Source organism: Aulonocara sp. 'chitande type north' Nkhata Bay, linkage group LG12 (assembly GCF_057382095.1).
Source record: "Aulonocara sp. 'chitande type north' Nkhata Bay isolate Kocher_YH1m ecotype deep benthic linkage group LG12, A_spYH_male_GT1.1, whole genome shotgun sequence".
Classification (NCBI taxonomy): domain Eukaryota; kingdom Metazoa; phylum Chordata; class Actinopteri; order Cichliformes; family Cichlidae; genus Aulonocara; species Aulonocara sp. 'chitande type north' Nkhata Bay.
Window position 1 is genome coordinate 40,134,343 of NC_141355.1, and position 22,412 is coordinate 40,156,754.

Consider the following 22,412-nt stretch of genomic DNA (forward strand, 5'->3'; position numbering starts at 1 on the left):
CAATCAGAAGGTTACATATGGGTGACAGCTTGTGCTGAAGTGCACTGTCGCCCTCTTTAGGTTGGAGGGTGTAAATGAATCCACAGAATCGCTTCAGTCTGATGACGTGTTTGAAATCATCAAAATAAATTTAAATGTAGCTCAGCTGCTTCAAACCTCACGCCGGTCTGATACTGAACTGATAACAGTGTGTGTGTCTGCAGGGAGGCAGGTGTGTGTGTGACCACAGTGAAGCAGAGAAGAAGAGGCTACAACTGGAAACCAGAGAGCTGCGACACACACTGAGACAGCACAGGTAACACACACAGACATGGATACACACTGCTCTGGGATCAGGGTTTAGGATCAACGCTGAGAGGAGCTGAAGCCCCGACAGCAGAAAGGACGATCCAGCAGATGGACTCATTATGTCTACATGAAGTCCTGCTGTGTCCTCCACAGGGACACGCTCATGCAGAGACGAGGTGGCCGAGTGGTTAAGGCGATGGCCTGCTAATCGTGGGTTTGAATCTTATCCTCATCGGCTTGGTGGAGTTTTAAAAAGTTCAAAGTGTTGGGCTCAGAAATGAATCCTGGACCTCAGGAAGATGTCAGTGATGAAACAGTTAAAGATGTGAACATCAAAATTATTAACGAATAAATACAGAGAAATCAGGATGTTCACCTCTGCTGAGGCTTCTGATTTTTACAGGCTGTTACCAAAACTCATTCAGGTTATTTGATGTGTGTGTGTGTGTGTGTGTGTATGTGTGTGTGTGCGTGTGTGTGTGTGTGTGTGTGTGTGTGTGTGTGTGTCTGTGTGCCTGTGTGCGTGTGCAGGAGTGTCATGAAGCTGTGTGATGAGGTGGAGTGTGTGGAGAAAACTCTGCTGAAGAGACGAGCGGAGCTGCGAGAGGCCGACAGGAAACTGCTGGAGGCTCAGAGCTGCATACACACCAGCAGAGTCCAGGTATACACACACACACACACACACGCACACACACACACACACACACGTGTTACGGAGTATAGCATGGTGGGAAAGGACGGAGAGAAACCCCCCCCCCCCCCCTAAGTTTTGTTGGTTTTGTTTTTGAGTTTGTTTTGGATTAATTGCATGTTTTTGTGTTTATTTACGGTTGTTGCACCTGTGTGGGAGGGGAGATTTTACTCTAGCCCAGCTGCCAGTGAGGCGGAGTTGAATACAGGGAGCGGCTGATTGGAGTTCCTCTTTATAAAGGGGAGAGGAAGCAGGAAGTGTTGTTGTTGTTTTTAGTAGGACCTCGGTGAAGCAGGAGAGCCCCGGAGATCCAGGACAAAGTGTGCGCATTTTTAATAGAAAGGATTCTTTTTTTAGCCTGGCCTGGTTTTTGCTTTTAACGAAACGGAGGACGTGGAAAGGAGGACGTATTCCTATGGAGCTGTGAGAGGACGTGCTGGAAAAGAGAGGACGTGCTGGAAAAGAGGAAAACGAGCACTAGACTGGAGACCTCCTGCGCCCCGATAAGAAGAACTGGACCAGCTCGGGGAAGTTTAACTGCCGGGAGGTAATGTGGAGACCCAGCCTCGAACAAAGTTAAAGCCTGAAAAGGTGGGTGGCAAACCTGTTTTAGGGAGCTGCAGGATTGATACGGTTGGTTGCGTGTTCGTGCAGTGACCCTCTCTCCCCTGTTTGTAACTAGGCGAAGAACTCGGACCGCGGTGGTCTTTGGGCTTTGGATCCCTGGCCGGGGTTGTCTTCAGCCGGTAGTTTGCCTAGAGGAAGAACAAATAAATTTTGTGTAACCCATTGCAGTGTGTGCGTGGTGGTTTGTTGCTGGTCCCTACTAGAATTCCTATTCTTTTTGCACGGAGGCTCTCTTAACAGACTTCCCCTAACATTTGGCGTTTGTCGACAGGATTTGTGACCAGTATACAAACCTACCTGCCTTAGACTGATTAATATGGCGGATGAGTTATCTGAAACCAGGAATATGGCGTCACCATTTTTTATCGGTGCGCCCTGGGTACCAAAATTTTGTGGGCTTAATACGAATTATGAAGATTGGGAGAGTCAAATTAGCGCAATGCTCCGTGCTCAAAAGTGGTCGATAGAACAGCAATGTGATTTTGTAATGAGTGCATTAGGAGGAGAATCACGACGTGAAATTCTTATTCTGGAACAAGCGGAGCGGGATACGCCAGATAAAATCTTTCTTCAGCTTAAAGAACTGTATGGGGACAAAACAGCCGTGGGTACCCTGCGTGCCATGTTTTATGAATGTAGACAAAGGACAGAAGAGCCTATTAGAAAGTTCACGTTACGCTTAAGGGAGTTGGGCCATCGCCTGCAGACAAAAGAGCCACAAGGGTTTCGGCGGGCTGACCTGCACCTGCGTGATCAGTTTGTCTTGGGTCTTAGGGAGGGTGAGATACAGCGTGATCTGCGGCGTTTATTAAGGCACGATCCTGACCTCTCATTTGAACAGGTGCGTAAAGAGGCTCTGCAATTGGAAGCGGATGCGCTGTATGGCGTACATGAAGACTCCGCTTGTGCTGTAGTAAGAGGGGATTTAAAGTGGCAGGATACTCTGAATTGGAGAGATAAGTTTAAAGTGGAGATCCTTGCAGAAATGAAGGAGCAAATTATGGATCTCAAAAATACTCTTCAGGAGGAGCTGAGGGAATTTGTCCGACCAGCACCAATGCCACGGACGTTTTCAGCTCCTAGAGGTGAGCGAGAAAGGTGGAACCTTAGTTCCCCTCAATATAGGGGAGGTGTTGAAGTGTCCGAGCCACCCCCGGTGACAAAGCAAACCCCACGGTTAGTGGAGCGACCACGGCACAAGTGGGATGAGCATGGGCAGCCTATTTGTAGTAGGTGTGGAGTTAGTGGACACATGGCAAGAGAGTGTCGGGGCACTTCATCTCAGATGGCTTTAAACGAGTAAATCCAGTCGCTATGGGCCAGGTGATTGGAAAGGATGATAGTGGTCCAACTCAGTTAAACCACCCTCAATTTTTAGGGGCATGCCGTCAAGTAGAAGTATTCATTGATGGTAAAGAAGTGACATTTTTGCTGGATACTGGGTCTAATGTAACATTAATGCCACAAGCCTGTTTTAGGAGATTGTTTGGTGAACAGGAGCCGGGGAAAGAGAGTGATCTTAATTGGCTAAAGCTGAAGGCCGCGAATGGATTGGCTATTCCTTACGTGGGCTATGTGTTAGCTGAAGTACAGGTGGGAGACATTACCCTGAAAGATATGGGAATTGTGATTTCAAAGGACGACCCCAATAATTCTAATGCATTACCTATATTAGGTATGAACATCATCGTTCCATGTTGGGATGTGTTTTTTTTGAAACCTCAGACGCAGACCCAGACCTGGCCTGTTGGCTCGACTGTAGACGCTCAACAAGCGTGGGCATCTGCTTTTCAGGACTGTCAAAGAATTCAGGCAGCTGTCCCCGTACCACAAGTAGGGACCCTGCGACCCGCTTACCGCCACCCGGTGAAGATCCCTGAGCACAGTGAGCAGGTGATTTGGGCTAGGGCCCCACAGACACTGAGGAAAGGACAATGTATCTTGGTGGAGCCATTGGAAGGGCCTAGTACAGTTGCCGTTGCTCGATCGCTAGGAACTGTCTATAGAGGCCGGGTCCCCATCAAAGTAAGGAATCTCAATCCTTTTCCTATTACGTTACGACGTTATGAGGCCCTGGCTACATTCTCCACGGAAAATGTCGACATTCAGGAACCTTTTGAAGTCACGTTTGAGCAAACCAGGCCAGGCATCGTTGAAGTGGGCGTATCCCAGGTGAGCTCGGAACCATCTGGTAAAGCTCCTCACATTGAAGTTATGACACAAGGGCGGTCGAATCTATCTATGGAGGAGCAGGAAAAGTTAAATGGTCTCTTGAGGAAGTGGGGCGATGTGTTTGCTGCCGACGAAGAGGATTATGGCCACACAGATGTAATTACGCACTCTATTCCGACAGGTATGGCACCTCCTATTAGAGAGCGGTATAGGCCAATCCCCCCTAAAATGTATCAGGAAGTGCGAGAATTGCTGAATAATATGATTCGATCAGGGGTGGTGCGAGAGAGTACAAGTCCCTGGGCAGCACCCATTGTCCTGGTAAGGAAAAAGAATGGGGAATTGAGATTTTGTGTGGATTACCGCAAGTTGAATGCAGTGACACATAAAGACGCCCATCCATTACCTAGAATTGAAGAGACCTTGACGATGCTGACTAAATCAAAATACTACTCCACCCTTGATCTAGCAAGTGGGTATTGGCAAGTGAAAGTTTCTGAAGCTGACAGGGAAAAAACTGCATTTTGTACTCCTTTTGGCTTGTATGAGTTTGAAAGAATGCCTTTTGGATTGTGTAATGCTCCAGCAACATTTCAAAGGTTGATGCAGAGTTGTTTGGGAAGTCAAATCACAGAGTCCGCTTTTGTCTATCTGGACGATGTGATAGTATATTCACCGGATTTTGACAGCCACCTAGAACATCTGCAGGCAGTGTTTGCAAGATTGAAGAGCTATGGGCTGAAGTTGCGACCTGATAAATGTGTTCTTTTCCAGCAACAGGTGAAGTTCCTGGGTCACCTGGTGAACAGTGAGGGTGTGGCTCCGGACCCTGATAAGATTGCCGCTGTACAGAAGTGGCCGGCCCCGCAGACTATTCATCAGGTGCGTTCCTTCTTGGGCTTTGCCGGTTATTATCGGCGGTTCATTGCAGGGTTTGCGGGTGTTGCTAGGCCTCTTAACTCGCTGCTAGTGGGAGTACCGAAGAATAAAAAACAGAATATCCCCATAAATTGGGATGAGGATTGTCAGCAGTCCTTTGATCTTCTGAAGCAGAAATTGCTCGAGGCTCCTATTTTAGCTTTTGCTGATTTCAGATTACCCTTCCGGCTTTATACGGATGCCAGTAAAGTGGGCCTTGGTGCAGTACTGTCTCAAGTACAAGATGGGAAGGAATGTGTGATAGCCTATGCTAGCAGAAGCTTAGCACCCGCCGAAAGGGATGATGCAAACTATAGCTCCTTTAAACTGGAGCTGCTCGCTTTGAAGTGGGCGGTGACTGAGAAATTTAAAGATTATCTATGGGGGTCTCTGTTCACAGTTTATACTGATAATAATCCATTGGTCCATTTATCGACTGCAAAAGTGGGCGGAGTGGAACAACGGTGGGTAGCCCAGCTCGCAAATTATCAATTTGATATTAAGTATCGGCCTGGCCAGGAAAATGTGAATGCTGATGTTCTGTCTAGAATGCCATTGCAGGTGCAACCCCAGGATTTGGTGCCTCCACAGAGTGTGGACGAAAAAGCATGGGTTCAGGCTGTGAACATCGATTGGGATCCAGGATGCTGGCAAGGCTTACAAGAGCAGGACCCCACGCTGCATAGAGTGAGATACTACATGGCCCGAGGAAAGATGCCATCTGGGGAGGAAAGACGCCAGGAGCCTACTGCAGTCTTAAACTACATGAAACAATGGTCACGGCTGGAGTTGTTGGAGGGTGTTCTGGTCCGCAGGGGGGTGGATTCCAACACCTGTGAGGCGTACTACCAAATCCTTGTTCCTTTGGAGGAACAGCAACCAACATGGAAGGCTTTCCATGAAAGGAATGGTCATTTGGGGGTGGCAAAGATACTTTCGATGCTGCGCCGTAGTTTTTATTGGCTTCAAATGGAGAAGAGAGTGCGGGACTGGACAACATCCTGTGAACGGTGTGTACGTCATAAAGGTCGTGGTGACGGTCGGGCCCCACTTAGTCCTGTTCTTACACACGCACCTCTCCAAACCGTGGCAGTTGATTTCCTGACATTAGGTAGACCGGCAGACTCATACCAGTACATTTTGGTCGCCACTGATTTGTTTACAAAGTATGCTTGGGCAATACCTACCAGGGACCAGACCGCTGCAACTACAGCGAAGATGTTGTTGAGACATATTATTCAGCCAATTGGATGCCCAGAACAACTGCACTCGGATCAAGGTGCTAATTTCGAGTCCGCCCTCATAAAGGAGCTCTGTCAGTATTATAATTGTCGGAAAAGTCGAACTACTGCCTATCATCCTCAGGGAAATGGGGCCTGTGAACGTTTCAATCAGACATTAATAAATATGCTGTCCACCCTAGAGGAAGAGAGGCGGACTCGGTGGGTACAATGTTTGCCCGAACTGCTCCAGGCTTATAATAACTCTGTCCATGCGTCTACAGGTTACACCCCCCATTACCTGATGTTTGGATGGAATGCTCGTCTGCCAGGCGAGCTGTTTATGGGGACGAAGAGACCCATGGAGTCAACCACGACGCAGGAGTGGGTGAGGAGACATCATGAGCGCTTGAGGCTGGCATACCAGATGGTGGAAAAGAGCAGCCAGAAGGCTGCAGGCCGGATGAAGGACAGGTATGATGTTGGGGCTAGGGCAGCACCATTGCTCCCGGGGGAAAGGGTTCTAGTCCATACGACAAGAAGGGACGGACAGGGCAAACTGGCAGCACACTGGGAGGAAGAGATCCAAATTGTAGTTGGCCAGCCAAACCCTATGAACCCAGTCTACAGAGTTCGGCCAGAAGGTAAAGATGGGCCTGTTAGAGTGGTCCATCGTAATCGCCTGCGCATATGTACTTTCTTGCCTTCCGTCAATGATAAAACAGGAGGTGGCGCCTTAGAACCAGGAACGGCAGCTGCGCATGATATAGCGACAGCCTCAGACCAGTGGTTACTTCTATGGAGTATGGCACAGCAGATGCCAGGGCCAGGTCACTATCCGTCCTCCAACAAGTCCGCCCCTGCAACTCAGGAGGGTTTAAGGAGATCTGCCCGTGAAAATCTCGGGAAGCCCCCACCTCGATATACTTAGTAGAGTGCCCGAGGACGGGCTAGGAAAAAGTTGGGGTGGGTGTTACGGAGTATAGCATGGTGGGAAAGGACGGAGAGAAACCCCCCCCCCCCCCTAAGTTTTGTTGGTTTTGTTTTTGAGTTTGTTTTGGATTAATTGCATGTTTTTGTGTTTATTTACGGTTGTTGCACCTGTGTGGGAGGGGAGATTTTACTCTAGCCCAGCTGCCAGTGAGGCGGAGTTGAATACAGGGAGCGGCTGATTGGAGTTCCTCTTTATAAAGGGGAGAGGAAGCAGGAAGTGTTGTTGTTGTTTTTAGTAGGACCTCGGTGAAGCAGGAGAGCCCCGGAGATCCAGGACAAAGTGTGCGCATTTTTAATAGAAAGGATTCTTTTTTTAGCCTGGCCTGGTTTTTGCTTTTAACGAAACGGAGGACGTGGAAAGGAGGACGTATTCCTATGGAGCTGTGAGAGGACGTGCTGGAAAAGAGAGGACGTGCTGGAAAAGAGGAAAACGAGCACTAGACTGGAGACCTCCTGCGCCCCGATAAGAAGAACTGGACCAGCTCGGGGAAGTTTAACTGCCGGGAGGTAATGTGGAGACCCAGCCTCGAACAAAGTTAAAGCCTGAAAAGGTGGGTGGCAAACCTGTTTTAGGGAGCTGCAGGATTGATACGGTTGGTTGCGTGTTCGTGCAGTGACCCTCTCTCCCCTGTTTGTAACTAGGCGAAGAACTCGGACCGCGGTGGTCTTTGGGCTTTGGATCCCTGGCCGGGGTTGTCTTCAGCCGGTAGTTTGCCTAGAGGAAGAACAAATAAATTTTGTGTAACCCATTGCAGTGTGTGCGTGGTGGTTTGTTGCTGGTCCCTACTAGAATTCCTATTCTTTTTGCACGGAGGCTCTCTTAACAGACTTCCCCTAACACACACACACACACGGTGGTGTGTTATACTCTGGCGAACCCACAATATTACAGAAAAGCTCAACAATCACACGATTCTCTGTGAGCAGCACTTGGTGACTGTGGGGAGGACGAACTCCTTTTAACAGGAGGAAACGTCCAGCAGATCCAGGCTCAGCGTCTCGTCACCCTGAGACTGAATCTTTTTACATCAGTTTTATTGACAAAACTATTCATTAATAATTTTATGGTCAATCACCAAAACGACTAAAAAGAGAGAAAAACATGAGCTTGGATCAGTTTCTTTAATAACTGATGACGCGCTCGCCGCTCTAACCTCGACCCTTCCCGCTCCGTCCTTGTGTGTCCTCCAGGCCAGCGAAGCTCAGCGAGACGCCGCTGTGCTGCGGCTCAGAGGGGAGGACAAACAGCGTGCCAGGTAAAGTTTCCTGGCTCCAACCATGACCTCAAAGATCAGGGTGGATATTTTAATCATCGCCACCATCTTCATCACACAGGGAGTTGCAGGAAGAGGTGGAGCAGCTGAGGAGGATGAGGAAGGAGGAAGGGCAGATGCTCAGGCAGGTGGAGGAGGAGCTGAGGAGCAGAGAGGAGGAGCTCCAACAGCTCGACAGGGAAATACAAACAGCCAGAGACACGTAAGGAGGCTTTTACTGTGAAGGAGACAGGAAGTTTTTACTGTGAAGAGGTGGCTGTTGTATTTTGTCAGGTTTCTCCATATAAACTTCAGCTGTGTGTGTGTGTGTGTGTGTGTGTGTGTGCAGACTCGCTGACCTGCTGTCTGACTGTGTGGAGGCTCAGGGGCATCTGGACTCTCTCAGCACTCAGGTGAGGTCACACCTGTACCTGTCCCAGAGTTTGGACCCCGTCCTGATGGAGACGGGCCGGCGCGGCTGACGGAGGATCCCGGGTTATAACAGAAAAACAGTCGCTCTGCTTTATTTTGAATATTTGTGCTTTTTGTTTTGAGATCAGGAAGTGAGTGACCATGTGACTCTTTAAACCAATCAGCTGAAGAGGGACGAGGTGGAGGGAGCGAGGGATGAGCTGCACGAGCTGGAGGGCATGGTGGACAGGAAGAGGGAGGAGCTTGCCGAGCTGACGCAGAAAGTGGAGTCCCGCAGGAGAGAGGCCGAGTCGTGTCTCCAAGAGAAAAGCCGACAGCAAACAGAGCTGCAGGTCAGGGAGCACCATAGTGTGCTGATGTGTGAGGAGGAAGAGGAGCTGATGCCTCACTCTGAGTCAGCTGACCCTGAACAGGTCAGACGATGGGTGGATGCTCATGATGGTCTATGGTTTATGTGCAGGAGGTGCAGGAGGAGCTAAGCAGGAGGAGGGAAGAGAGGAGGAGCCTGCAAGAGCAATGTAAACACCTGGAGGCCAGGCGGAAGCACGCTGACAGGTACTCTGAGTGCTCGGAGACATGTGATTGGTAGAAACACGTTAAACCGTGTGTGTGTGTGTGTGTGTGTGTGTGCCAGGTGTCTGTCGGCGGTGCAGGTGGAGCTCGCTAAACAGAAGGAGAAACACAGCCACAACCAACTCCTTCAACAGGAAGTGATGAGGGAAACAACAGCCAATCAGCACCACCTAAACAGTATGAGCTCATCCTGTCAACCTATCTCTAATAATCAGCTATGTACCACAGGCCTTCAAGCTGGCTGTAGTTAAACCTTTACTCAAAAAGCATCTCTAGACCCAGCAGTCTTAGCTAATTATAGGCCAATCTCCAACCTTCCTTTCATATCAAACATCCTTGAAAGAGTAGTTGTCAAACAGCTAACAGATCATCTGCAGAGGCTTATTTGAAGAGTTTCAGTCAGGTTTCAGAGCTCATCACAGCACAGAAACAGCTTTAGTGAAGGTTACAAATGATCTTCTTATGGCCTCTGACAGTGGACTCATCTCTGTGCTTGTCCTGCTAGACCTCAGTGCAGCGTTCGATACTGTCGACCATAATATCCTATTAGAGCGATTAGAACATGCTGTAGGTATTACAGGTACTGTGCTGCAGTGGTTTGTATCATATCTATCTAATAGACTCCAGTTTGTGCATGTAAATGGAGAGTCCTCTTCACACACTGAGGTTAATTATGGAGTTCCACAGGGTTCAGTGCTAGGACCAATTCTGTTTACATTATACATGCTTCCCTTAGGCAGCATTATTAGAAGACATAGCATACATTTTCACTGCTATGCAGATGACACCCAGCTCTATCTGTCCATGAAGCCAGATAACACACACCAATGAGTTAAACTGCAGGAATGTCTTAAAGACATAAAGACCTGGATGGCCGCTAACTTTCTGCTTCTTCATTCAGATCAAACTTTGCAGATGGCTGCCGTCGCTCGCTGTCCTCCTCAACTCTGCGTTTTTCTTATGCTAGTTATGTTATTTCTTAGTTTATTTTCAACCTGTGATGCTTTTATCACCTACAGACAAACTCTCCTGGACATTCGACAAAACTCGCAATCCGGACCTTCACAAACCAACTTTTTTGTGAATGGTGGTGACTCACCTTGGCTACCTGGGAAGAAGAAACACTGGAGAAAAAGGGGAAAAAGAGCCAGGATTCTGGTCAGGCTGAGGAAAAGACAACATTGCACCCTGCTTCCCAGCATTCTTCTAGCTAAGGTCCAGTCCTTGGAAAACAAACTGGATGAACTAAGGGCCAGGATAACTTTCCAAAGGGACAGTAAGAACTGCAACGTCTGAGGAGCTCTCCATTCACCACCAGGACAGAACAAAGGACTCGGGTAAATGTAGGGGAGGTGGTGTGTGCGTAATGACCAACAAACGGTGGTGCACTGATGTACAGATAGTTTCGTCGCGGTGCTCTCCTGATTTTGAACACCTTATGATCAGATGCAGACCCTTTTATCTGCCCAGGGAGTTTACAGCAGTATTCTGTACCGCTGTTTACATTCCCCCCCCACGCTGAAACCACACGGGCACTGGACGAACTGTTTGACATTATCGACCGGCAGGAAACGTTACACCCGGAGGCTGCTTTTATCGTGGCTGGTGACTTTAATAAAGCCAACATGAAGAAAGTTCTGCTGAAGTTTTACCAGCACGTAAACTTTCCAACGTGTGGTGATAACATCTTAGACCACGTTTACGCTCCATACGCACATGCCTGCAAAGCCCGCCCCCGACCGGCCTTCGGCAAATCAGATCACTCCTCAGTTCTGCTGTTGCCAGCCTATAGGCAGAAGCTGAAAAGCGACCAGCCCATGACGCGTAACAGACTTTATTCATAAATGCATCAATGACGCCGTACCGCGGGCTGTTGTACAAACTTACCCCAACCAAAAGCCGTGGGTTAACGGAGAGGTCCTTGCAGCGCTCAGAGGACTGCAGGCTTTAAATCCGGAGACCCAGGTGAATACAAAACATCCCGGTATGCACTCAGGAAAGAAATAAAGACGGCCAAGGGACAGTACAAAGGAAAGGTGGAACTCTGCTACGGCTACTCCAACATCAGGAGCATGTGGAGCGGTCTGAAGACCATCACAGACTACAAGGGAAACAGCGGCAGAGTGAGGGAGGCAACGGCTTCTCCACCTGATGATCTCAACACCTTCTATGCACGCTTTGATGAACATCTATCTCAGGAGTTTTTGCTGGAAGAGGACAGCTGCCCTCTTCAGATATCTCAGGCAGTCGTGTGTAAATACTTCAGGAAAGTAAACACTCAGAAAGCTCCTGGACCAGACAACACTCCAGGTCATGTTTTCAAAGCCCACGAGCTGGCAGATGTCTTCACAGACATTTTTATCCTTTCCCTGCTCCAGTCTACTGTCCCAAATGTTTTAAGAGGACCACCATCATCCCTGTCCCTAAGAAAACTAATGTGAGCTGCCTAAATGACTGTCGCCCAGTAGCACTCACCTCCATTGCCATGAAGTGCTTTGAGCGCATAGTCAAAGCTCACATTACATCTTTAATCCCTGCTTCACTTGATGCGCTCCAGTTTGCCTACAGGCCCAACAGATCTACAGATGATGCAATAGCAGTAGCACTTCACGCTGCCCTCTCTCACCTGGACCAGAAAAACACATATGTGCGGATGCTGTTCATAGACTATAGCTCCGCCTTCAACACCATCATACCACCCAGACTCGTTGTGAAACTCCGTGACCTGAACTTTAGCTCCTCCCTGTGCAGCTGGATCCTGGACTTCCTGACAGACATCACCTCATCCACACTCACACTCAGCACAGGTGCCCCCCAGGGATGTGTGCTCAGCCCCCTGCTGTACACCCTGTTCACCCACGACTGTACAGCAACACACAGCTCCAACACCATCATCAAATTTGCAGACGACACCACCATCATCGGCTGCATTTCTGATGGAGATGAGACGGCATACAGGGCAGAGGTGAGAGCCCTGACATCACGGTGCCGCGACAACAACCTGCTGCTTAACGTCAGCAAAACCAAGGAGCTCTGTGTGGATTACAGGAGACTGCAGAGAGGAGGCCACACCCCCATCCACATCGAAGGAGCAGAGGTGGAGAGAGTCAGCTGCTTCAGATTCCTAGGCATCAACATCAGCGAGGATCTGAGCTGGTCACACCATGTTGGTGTGATCACAAAAGCAGCAAGATAGCAGCTCTTCCTCCTGCAGCGCCTGAGAAGATTCAGCATGAACCCCAGAATACTTACAAACTTCTATCGATGCCCCATTGAAAGTATTCTGACTGGCTGCATCACCACCTGGTACAGCAGCTGTAATGCTCTGGACTGCAAAGCTCTGCAGAGGGCGGTGAGATCAGCGCATCACCAGGACTGAACTGGCAGCCATGCAGGATCTCTGCAGACAGCGCTGCATGAGGAAGACACAGCGGATCCTCTCTGATCCCAGCCACAGACTTTTCACACTCCTGCTGTCCGGCAGGCGGTTCAGGAGCATCCAGACCCACACTACCAGACACGGACAGTTTTTACCCACAAGCCATCAGACCTTTGAACTGCTGACATCCCATACACACCACTACACACTGTACACTGTCACTTCAACAAATGCTACTTAAATGCTCATCGCACAACTTTGTACAACCTGAGATACTCTTGCACAAACTTGTAAATACCAACTAAATTCTCTAATATTTAATACTTTTTAATACTTCTTCTTTTTATTGTTATTATTATTATTATTATTATTATTATTATTATTATTATTATTATTATTATTATTTTATTACTACCACTGCTATTTTCTGTTATTTTCTTCTCAATATAACTGCACACTCTCTATATGCTCATGTAAAGCTGAGGAGCACGAGCCAAAGAATTTCATTATGGATAAATGTGGCTACACTGTTTATGACAATAAAACTTGAAACTTGGTTATTGTACTCGGCCCTGAAAAGCCTAGAAATATGGTATCTAACCAGATTCTTACTCTGGATGGCATTACCTTGGCCTCCAGTAACACTGTGAGGAACCTTGGAGTCATTTTTGACCAGGACATGTCCTTCAATGCACATATTAAACAAATATGTAAGACTGCTTTCTTCCATTTGTGCAACATCTCTAAAGTTAGAAATATCCTGTCTCAGAGTGACGCTGAAAAACTAGTTCATGCATTTATTACTTCCAGGCTGGACGACTGTAATTCATTATTATCAGGAAGTCCTAAAAACTCCCTGAAAAGCCTTCAGTTAATCCAAAATGCTGCAGCAAGAGTCCTGACAGGGACTAGAAAGAGAGAGCATATTTCTCCTGTTTTGGCTTCCTGTTAAATCCAGAATTCAAAATCCTGCTCCTCACATGCAAGGTCTTAAATAATCAGGCCCCATCTTATCTTAATGACCTTGTAGTACCATATCACCCTATTAGAGCACTTCGCTCTCGCTCTGCAGGCCTACTTGTTGTTCCTAGAGTATTTAAAAGTAGAATGGGAGGCAGAGCCTTCAGTTTTCAGGCCCCTCTTCTGTGGAACCAGCTTCCAGTTTGGATTCAGGAGACAGACACTATCTCTACTTTCAAGATTAGGCTTCAAACTTTCCTTTTTGCTAAAGCATATAGTTAGGGCTGGACCAGGTGACCCTGAATCCTCCCTTAGTTATGCTGCAATAGACATAGGCTGCCGGGGATTCCCATGATGCACTGGGTGTTTCCTTTCCAGTCACCTTTCTCACTCACTATGTATTAACAGACCTCTCTGCACTGAATCATATCTGTTATTAACCTCTGTCTCTCTTCCACAGCATGTCTTCATCCTGTCTTCCTTCTCCCAACCAATCACAGCAGATGGCCCCTCCCTGAGCCTGGTTCTGCAAATGCAGACAATGATCGCACTTCAGTTTTATTACTGCTAAGTGCTGCGTTTGACACTGTGGGTCACTGTATTTTATTGGTGCTTGCTCATAGGGGGTCATATGATTGTTGGGTTTTTCTCTGTATCTATGAAGCGCCTTGAGGCGACTTTTGTTGTGATTTGGCGCTATATAAATAAAATTGAATTGAATTGAATTGAATTGATAGGCTTGAACATTTTATTGGAGTTACAGGAAATGTTTTATTATGGCTGAGATCCTACCTGTCTGGGAGGTCTCAGACTGTTAGTTTTAATAATGATCTCTCCGAGACCTGTGCAGTGGGGCATGGGGTCCCTCAGGACTCTGTACTTGGATCATTGTTTCAAGTCTCCGCAACTCTGAAAGTCTCCGTGTGATCAACAACAGACACACATTATGCCCCTATCATGGTCTAACCCAATCAGAGTGTTAAGAGATATACTCTAAAACACTTCTTCAGTAGAGACTCAGAGAAGAGAAGCACATAGAACTTCTTGCTAGCAAGGGCAGCCTCCAGAACTGAGACTCGCACTGAGGACTGCCCTGGTGTTTATTTATATGCTTCAGTGAGCGTTTGTTCCTTACATTGGAATGTGGAGGTGTACTTGTGTGTGTGTGTGTGTGTGTGTGATCCTGCTGATAACATAAAAGGACAGGAGGAACATCCTTGGTCATAAAGAGGGTAGTCTCCCCCACACCCTAGATGGTTCACCCTAAATAACACAGTGAAGCCATACAAAGGGGAGGAATTTTCCCCACATCAAACAGACCTTCCCTAAACCTGCTGGTCTGGAAGTCCAGCAGTTCATCTACACAAAAGGCACTTAGACTAAAACAGACATAGCTACGTTAATCCTACCGTAAAACCGTGGTCAACTTTTGGAGGTCTTCCTGAGTCGAGCCCAGCAGGGCGATGTCATCTGCGAAGTCCAAGTCAGTGAGATTACGCGCTTCATGCCAGGGCACACCGATGTCAGCTTGATCAACTGATCGTCGCATGATGAAGTCAATTACCAACAGGAAGAGGAAAGGGGATAGCACGCATCCTTGTCGGACGCCAGTATTGATCTTGAAGAAATCTGTGCAGCTGCCCTCCGTCCGGACGCAGCAACGGGAGTTGGAGTAGAGACAACGAAAGGCATCTACAAACTGCTGAGGGACTCCATAGTGGCGTAGGATAGCCCATAGAGTCGACCGGTGGACGCTGTCAAAAGCCTTCTCGAAGTCAATAAAATTAATAGAAATCTTCCTTTGGTATTCCAATGTTTGTTCAATGATCATGCGGAGGGTGAAGATTTGCTCGACGCATGACCGGCCACTCCGAAACCCAGCCTGCTCTTCTCGCAATCGTTCGTTCACTGCGTGTCGTAACCGATTCAGAAGAGCGAGGCAAAACACTTTCCCGGGTACCGACAGCAACGTGATGCCCCGCCAGTTGTTACAGTCACCCAAATCACCTTTTTTTGGAAGTTTGATGATGGTGCCTTTTGTCCAATCATCGGGTACATGTGATGTTGACCAGCAGGCGTTTAGGAGTCTTGTAAGGGCGGCTTCAAGATGGGGTCCGCCATGCTTCAGCATTTCGGCGAGGATTTCGTCCAGGCCTGCGGCCTTTCCACTCTCGAGGAGTCGGATCGCTGTCTTGACTTCAGTGATGCTGATTTGTCCGATATCGACAGGAAGAAGATCCATGGAAGTTGCCAGGTCTTCGGCCTCGAACCGTTGGGGTGGCAGGTTGGTTCAGAGTATCGCGGAAGTGTTCGACCCATCGTTGGTCTTGTTCAGCTGCAGTAAGGAGGACACGTCCATTTTTGTCTTGGATTGGAACACCGCGGCCACCACGAGCCCCAGTTTGATCTCGTACAATGTGATATAAGGTTCGGGTATCGTTCCGATCGGCTGCTTCTTGGGCTTTGATGCCTTTAGCTTCGATCCATTCACGCTTGTCACGCCGGCAGCTGCGTTTGACCTGTCGGGCAAGGTCTTGATAGGTGGCCATGGCCCTCTCACGCTGGTCTGCAGAAGCATGTGGGTCAAAGGCCACCTAGTCCCGAACTGACTTTGCCAAGCTACGTTGATCTATAAGTTTCCATGAACGGTCGGAGATCCAGCGCTCATTAAAGCCGCCCCGTCGGCGACCAATCTTCGATTCTGCTGCACCGACCACAGCCTCTTTTAGCTCATCCCAGAGTGTATCTGGATTTTCGTTATTAATTCCTTCCGCAGCAAGGAGCTGGAAGCGGTTTCTCAATTCGAGTTGAAATTCCGCTGCCGTATTTGCGTCTTTTAGGCGTTGAATGTTAAAAGGACTTGGCCACTGCAGTCGTGGTTGGAGGCGCTTCAGGTGAAGTTTACATTTGGCAATTAGCAGGTAGTGATCAGAGTCAATGTCGGCTCCATGCCACACTCTAACATCGCTAATGGTGGATGCCCAGCGCGATGAAATGCAGATGTAGTCGATCTCGCTTGTATATCCGCCACCGGGGGGCTTCCACGTCACCTTGTGTATCCGCTTGTGGCCGAAGAAGGTGTTCTTGATGGTCGGCCGGTTTGCCTCACAGAACGAGATCAGCCGCCCACCGTTTTCATTTGTCATTGTTGCGATTCCATATGGGCCGATAGTCAATTCCAGGCCATCCCGGTTACTGCTTATTTGCGCGTTGAAATCTCCGCCCACGATCAGCCAATCATGACGTGGGGAGTTGTTAATGGCATCCTGGAGCATCGCATAGAAACCATCCTTGTCAGTATCATCAGCCTCTTCTGTTGGAGCGTATACTTGAAGAATTGTGACTTTCACATGCCTAACTTGGAAACGAGCCAAGATTAGGCGGTCTGAAATGGGCTTCCAGGCCAGCAATGATGTTGTTGCACATCGCGAGAGGATGAAGCCCACGCCGCGTGCATGATCTTGGGCATGGCCAGAGTAGAGCACCATCTTTCCATCACTAACCATCTTCCCGCTTCCTGCCCATCGCATTTCTGAGATGCCCAAGATGTCCATACGGTACGAGTCAAATTCATATAGAAGCTGGGCCAATTTACCTGTTTGGTACAGAGTCTGTACATTCCATATTCCATAACGAGTAGTTTCTTTTGGGTCGAAAATTGGTCGACGCATCGGGCAGTGGACGACCCGAGGGCTTTTCTCCACTGCCGTCATTAAGGGTTGCCGATCATCTTCGCCCTGATTCAGTCGATAATGAGATTCACTTGCTGTTTCCGTAGCAATTGGAGTTTTTACAGGGTGGGGTTGCTAGCCCCACGCCCAACCCTCCTCCTTTCTCATCCGGGCTTGGGACCGGTAATGGCAGAGTTAAACCAAATATAATGGAGCAACGGAACAAAAAGTTTTCTAAATCTAATTCACTTATATCTGCAGACACTGTGAAGCCATACGGGGTCTCTGGCATTTCACCGTGACATATGCAGTTCATGTAAAGAAGATCCCCTATAAGTGAAATTTCAATTTGGCAAGACACCGAAATAAGCATGCCCTCTAGCTAAATAAAAATGAAATTACTACACCTCATGCAGTATCATTATCAAAATTACTTCAACACAGTAAACCTTGATTTCCTTCAAACTCAATTTACTGTTACACTCAAACTCACGGCTGGCTTGAGTGTCTTAAATCATATGTCAACCCCTCGGACCTCTGCGTCTGGTATTACTCTTTTTCTCACAAATAAGTTTTTCTCAAAATGATCTTCTGACCATTAGCTATTTCTGAGGCCACAAATCTCAGCAGCGCCACCTGAGTAAAATCTTAGTAAACGTCTTTACTAAGGGGGAAATTCTTCAATTTCGTGACTATAACACTTATTAAACCCATAAACTGACCAACAACTCTTATATTTTTTTATTCTTTAAACACACATTGGTCTCTTTCTCTCTTATTTCCTTAAAATGACATCTCAAGTTACTTTTAGCTCAGTACTGTCTTTTACGAGTCGACCTTGAATGCAACGCTACTTCACAGTCTCATTTGAACTCAGGCAAAAACTCAAGACAGAGATCAACCAGTAATTCATTGAGTACAATTTTAGAATTATGATCCAATGCAGCACAATTTCCGTTTAAGAGGTTTGTGCCTTACCTTTTTTAGTTGGGCCCACAGTAGTCAAGAAATCACCGAGACGTCTGCCCGTTCGACCACCCGTCTCCTCTGGCCTCTGGCCTCGACCACCACAGAAAGCAACACCTCTATTGCTCTACACTGCCCGCATCCTCCACCAAATACTGTTGCGAAATCAATCAATGTAAAGCAGTGACACAAACCACGGAGGCTCAGAAGAGTGCAGTCAAACGATGAGTTTATTAACACACAGGAGAGAAAACATCAGCATATGTCTTCTGACAAAAGTACATGTTGAGAACACTTTTAAAGCAGTGAGGTATCCGCCCCCCCATGGCGCAAAAATAGGTTAAAGACGTTAGTTACAGTAAATGGTACATCTTAGATGGCTATAAACAGACATAGAACTTCTCATTTCTAGAACACCTTCAAAACAAGGCAATAACTTCAAGCCTTCAGGGTCTCTGAGGGCTGGTTGTTGACTCCAGTCATCTGTTACCAAGTAGACTAAAATGCAGTTAGAAGCTAAATGAGTTAAGGCCTCAGGCCTGACACATTTCTAGATTATATGTGTATTGTAAGCATGTATGCAGTTATCCTTCTATGCTCTAGTCTTTAACACAATAGATTGTGAAGTCATCGCGCTTCACAAAGCTTAAGACCCTCTGTAGACTGAGCAACAACTCTGAATGAGGACAAATACTATGCAATGTGTATGAAATACTTCTGGCCGTACCTGTAATAAAAGTTAACATAATAAAAGGATCCTTAAATGAACATCTTCAATAAACAACTTTAATGCAATATCAATACTGTGAGAAATATTATTAAATGGAATAATGCTGTAAAGAATGTTATTAATTATAATGATACAGGTTATATGGCAGCAATAAAAGAATTTCTGTATCTCCACATCCTCCATGGTGGAGCTCAGCGTTCACTCTGATAGAGCCCACTGTGTTCTCTGTGAGTGGGAAAGTTTCCCGCTGACACACCTGCTGTGAGCACCTGTGTGTGGGCAGAAAGAACAGATTAGTTAAAGCAGAAAGGTGAGTTAGGTTAATGAGTGACAGCTTTATGTTTGTTCCGTTGGTACAAACCACAGGTTCAGATGCTGATTTCACAGGAAACAGCATGAATGAGGGTTGATGATATGATAAGCTTCTCTGGGACTTGGTGTGTGTGCATGTCTGAACACGAGTGTGTTCACAGCCTGTTTTCCTTTGTAGGACTCTGTGAGTCCAACATCATCGCGGCTCAGTGCAGATTAACCTGTCACCATCTTTTCAGTGACAGGCTGCAGAGATTTCAGCAGGATATGATGGAAGCAGCTCAAAGCAAAGGAAAGCAGCTCCCTGCAGAGCAGAAACCACTCTAAGGCTACGTTCACGCTGCAGGTCTTAATGATCAATTCCGATTTTTTGATCAAATCCGATTTTTTTGTCTGCTTGTTCACACTACAAATAAAATGCGACAGCAAACGTGCTCTAGTGTGAACGCTCAAAGCGGCCGCATGCGCAAAAGAAGACGTCACACACAACGCGCTCTGTTTAGACCCAGAGCAAACAGTGTTGTTTGGCCCTTAATATAAAGAATTCGGACTTTACGTTTGTGCTTTAAGTTATTTTGTTACTTACATAATAATGTAAATAACCTAATAATGATCCTCATTGCTGTTTTAGAGGAGCGGAGCTTCAAAGGATAGCTGCAGATTTCTCTGAAAATCTGCAGATTAGACAGTACAAAGAAAGTGTTCACGTTGTCTTCCCAATAGTTTCACTAACATCTACACTGGACGGACAGGAAGCGTTCGCCATGTCTTCTCCAGCGCTGATAATCGGTGTCTGTCTTGTGTCAGTGACGTAAAAGACGGATTTAATGCGACATGACCATCAAACAGCAGTCGCTTTCTGAAACATCAGATATGTATCGGATTCAGGACCACATACGAAAGTGGTTCAGATCGGATTTGAAAATATGGGATTTGTGCCGTTCACACTGTCACACCATGATCGGATAGATGGTCGCAGAGGGTCAGAAAAATCAGATTTGATGCGCTTTCGCCTGCAGTGTGAACGTAGCCTAACAGTGCCACTATCGTTTAAGTCCTTCATGGGCTCACTGCTCCCTACATTACATCGTGAAGGCTGATGAAGCTCAGGTCAGACCCTCCTGACTGCTCTCTCTGCCTGCCTCCTCATCAGAACCACTGGTGGGTCTCCTGCTTGAGCCCTTCAGCTGTTGGAGTCTTTACCAGAAGACCTGAGCTCTGAAAACCTGCTGTCGTAATCCCTCCTCACACTGAGCTTGGACGCAGGACTTGGTTACCGGAATAAAGATATCTGCCCATTTATTTCCATTTATTGGATCTATATCTTCTCCTATTGTATTTATCCAGATTATTGACAGAGGTTTGGTCCTGTGTTTCATTGAACTGTTTTTAATCTTCTTTTGTTTTTGTCTTCTGACTGAATGACCCCTGAATGACCTCTGCTAGAAGACATAGGCCTGTTTGATCCTCATTCACAGGTGAAGGCAGTGGGACGTGTCATGGATCTGTGTGTGTGTATAACCTTCAGGATACAATGCTGACGAGGGAAAACTCGTCCACACACAGTCACTGTCTTGTGTGAATAGCTAGCTTAGCTTGTAGCCAGGTTGTTAGCTTCTCCATCTGTCCCTTCTGCACTTTCATGCTCAGTATGTCCGATTATTCCAAAATGGATTCAATTTATTTCCGCCTCAAAGTCCTACAAACAACACCCCATAATGAAAAAATGAAATTCTATTAAAATTGTATTAAAATTCAAAAATGGAAATATAACATATGTAAGCATTCGCTGCCTTTGCCATCAGACTCAAAGCTGTGCGTTTTGTTTCACCTGATCATCTGTAATATGTTTCTACCACTGACTGGAGTCCACCTGAGCTCAATTCAGTTGAATGGACACGGTTTGGACAGGGACGCTCAGTCATCATGTCAGAGCACAAACTAGACCTTGAAGTCCAAGGAGTTGTGTGCAAACCTCTGAGACAGGATTGTACTGAGGCCCAGATGTGGGGAAGGGACCAGAAGAAAGGGTGATATTGGCTCGGATATGATTATTATCATCTTATTAACAAGGAAGGAAAGTTCTCACTGTTGAGTCGAGTGAACAGTTAGAGCAGGAGATATCGGTGTGATAAAGTTCCCAACTGTGCCAAACAAACTGGTACAGATTAAACGTGACACACAGTCTTCCCTCATCTTTGACCATATTATTGAAAGGATGCAAGAGCTCTCTGAGACGACTATGTGGATTTGCACAAACGTTCCACTTTCAGACTGAATGCTGTCATTGATCCGGGGTGAGGGATTAGCAGATCGCTGGTTAAAAGAAGCCACTCAGACCACTAAATGAATGCAGTTTACATCTCTGTTCAGGAAAAAGTACCATCAGGGGTAAAGACAGCAGAAAATCTGCTCAGTGATCAAAGAGGTTGTTAAAGTGAATTGTTAAATGTTGTCATTTTTATGCTTACCACCTCTACAGATTAAACGTGACACACAGTCTTCCCTGTGAGAGAGTCGATGTTCAGACCCAGAGTAAAGATGTGAAACATCCCTGTAGTGAGTGGATCCTGAAACATGCCGGCTAAAACAAACAGATCCCATCAGACGGATGAATCTGGCTGCAGGTTCATCTGTAGCATCATCTGAGAATGAAAACCAGCCATGAGAAGAGCTTTGAGCCATGCAGGTCAGGTGAATCAGCACAGATGGAAACATGAAGCTGCCACTCAGTAACATGATCCATTTATCTGCCTGATTCTTCTCTTCCTCCAGAATCTGTTTTCATCAACAGACACTTGAGTTCCTGCCACAAACTGGTAGGTGAGCGTGTCACCATGAAGTCCTGTTTCCACTCGTCCTCCTGGCAGTGGGCAGTAATCGCTCCGATGAGTTTGTCTAACAGCAGCAGCAGAGAGCCGATCAGCTGACACTGGAGGGAATGTTCCCACAGAGAGCGCAGTGACGTCTATCAGAGTGAAGCTGGAGACTCCTGAGAGTCATCAGGAAAAACATGTGTGACAGAAAATCAGCTGCAAAGAAAAAACATTTTTATATCTGAAGGATAAAAATCTGAACCGACTTTTTACAGATCGGTCTGAAATGGGCTTCCAGGCCAGCAATGATGTTGTTGCACATCGCGAGAGGATGAAGCCCACGCCGCGTGCATGATCTTGGGCATGGCCAGAGTAGAGCACCATCTTTCCATCACTAACCATCTTCCCGCT

The 22,412-nt window shown here is 47.0% G+C and overlaps 1 pseudogene; it reads right to left on the reverse strand.

The window, feature by feature from the left end:
- Nucleotides 1-15,704: 15,704 nt before the first annotated feature.
- LOC147318225 (protein CFDP2-like) lies at nt 15,705-17,219 on the reverse strand (annotated as a pseudogene).
- Between the last annotated feature and the right edge of the window lie 5,193 nt (nt 17,220-22,412).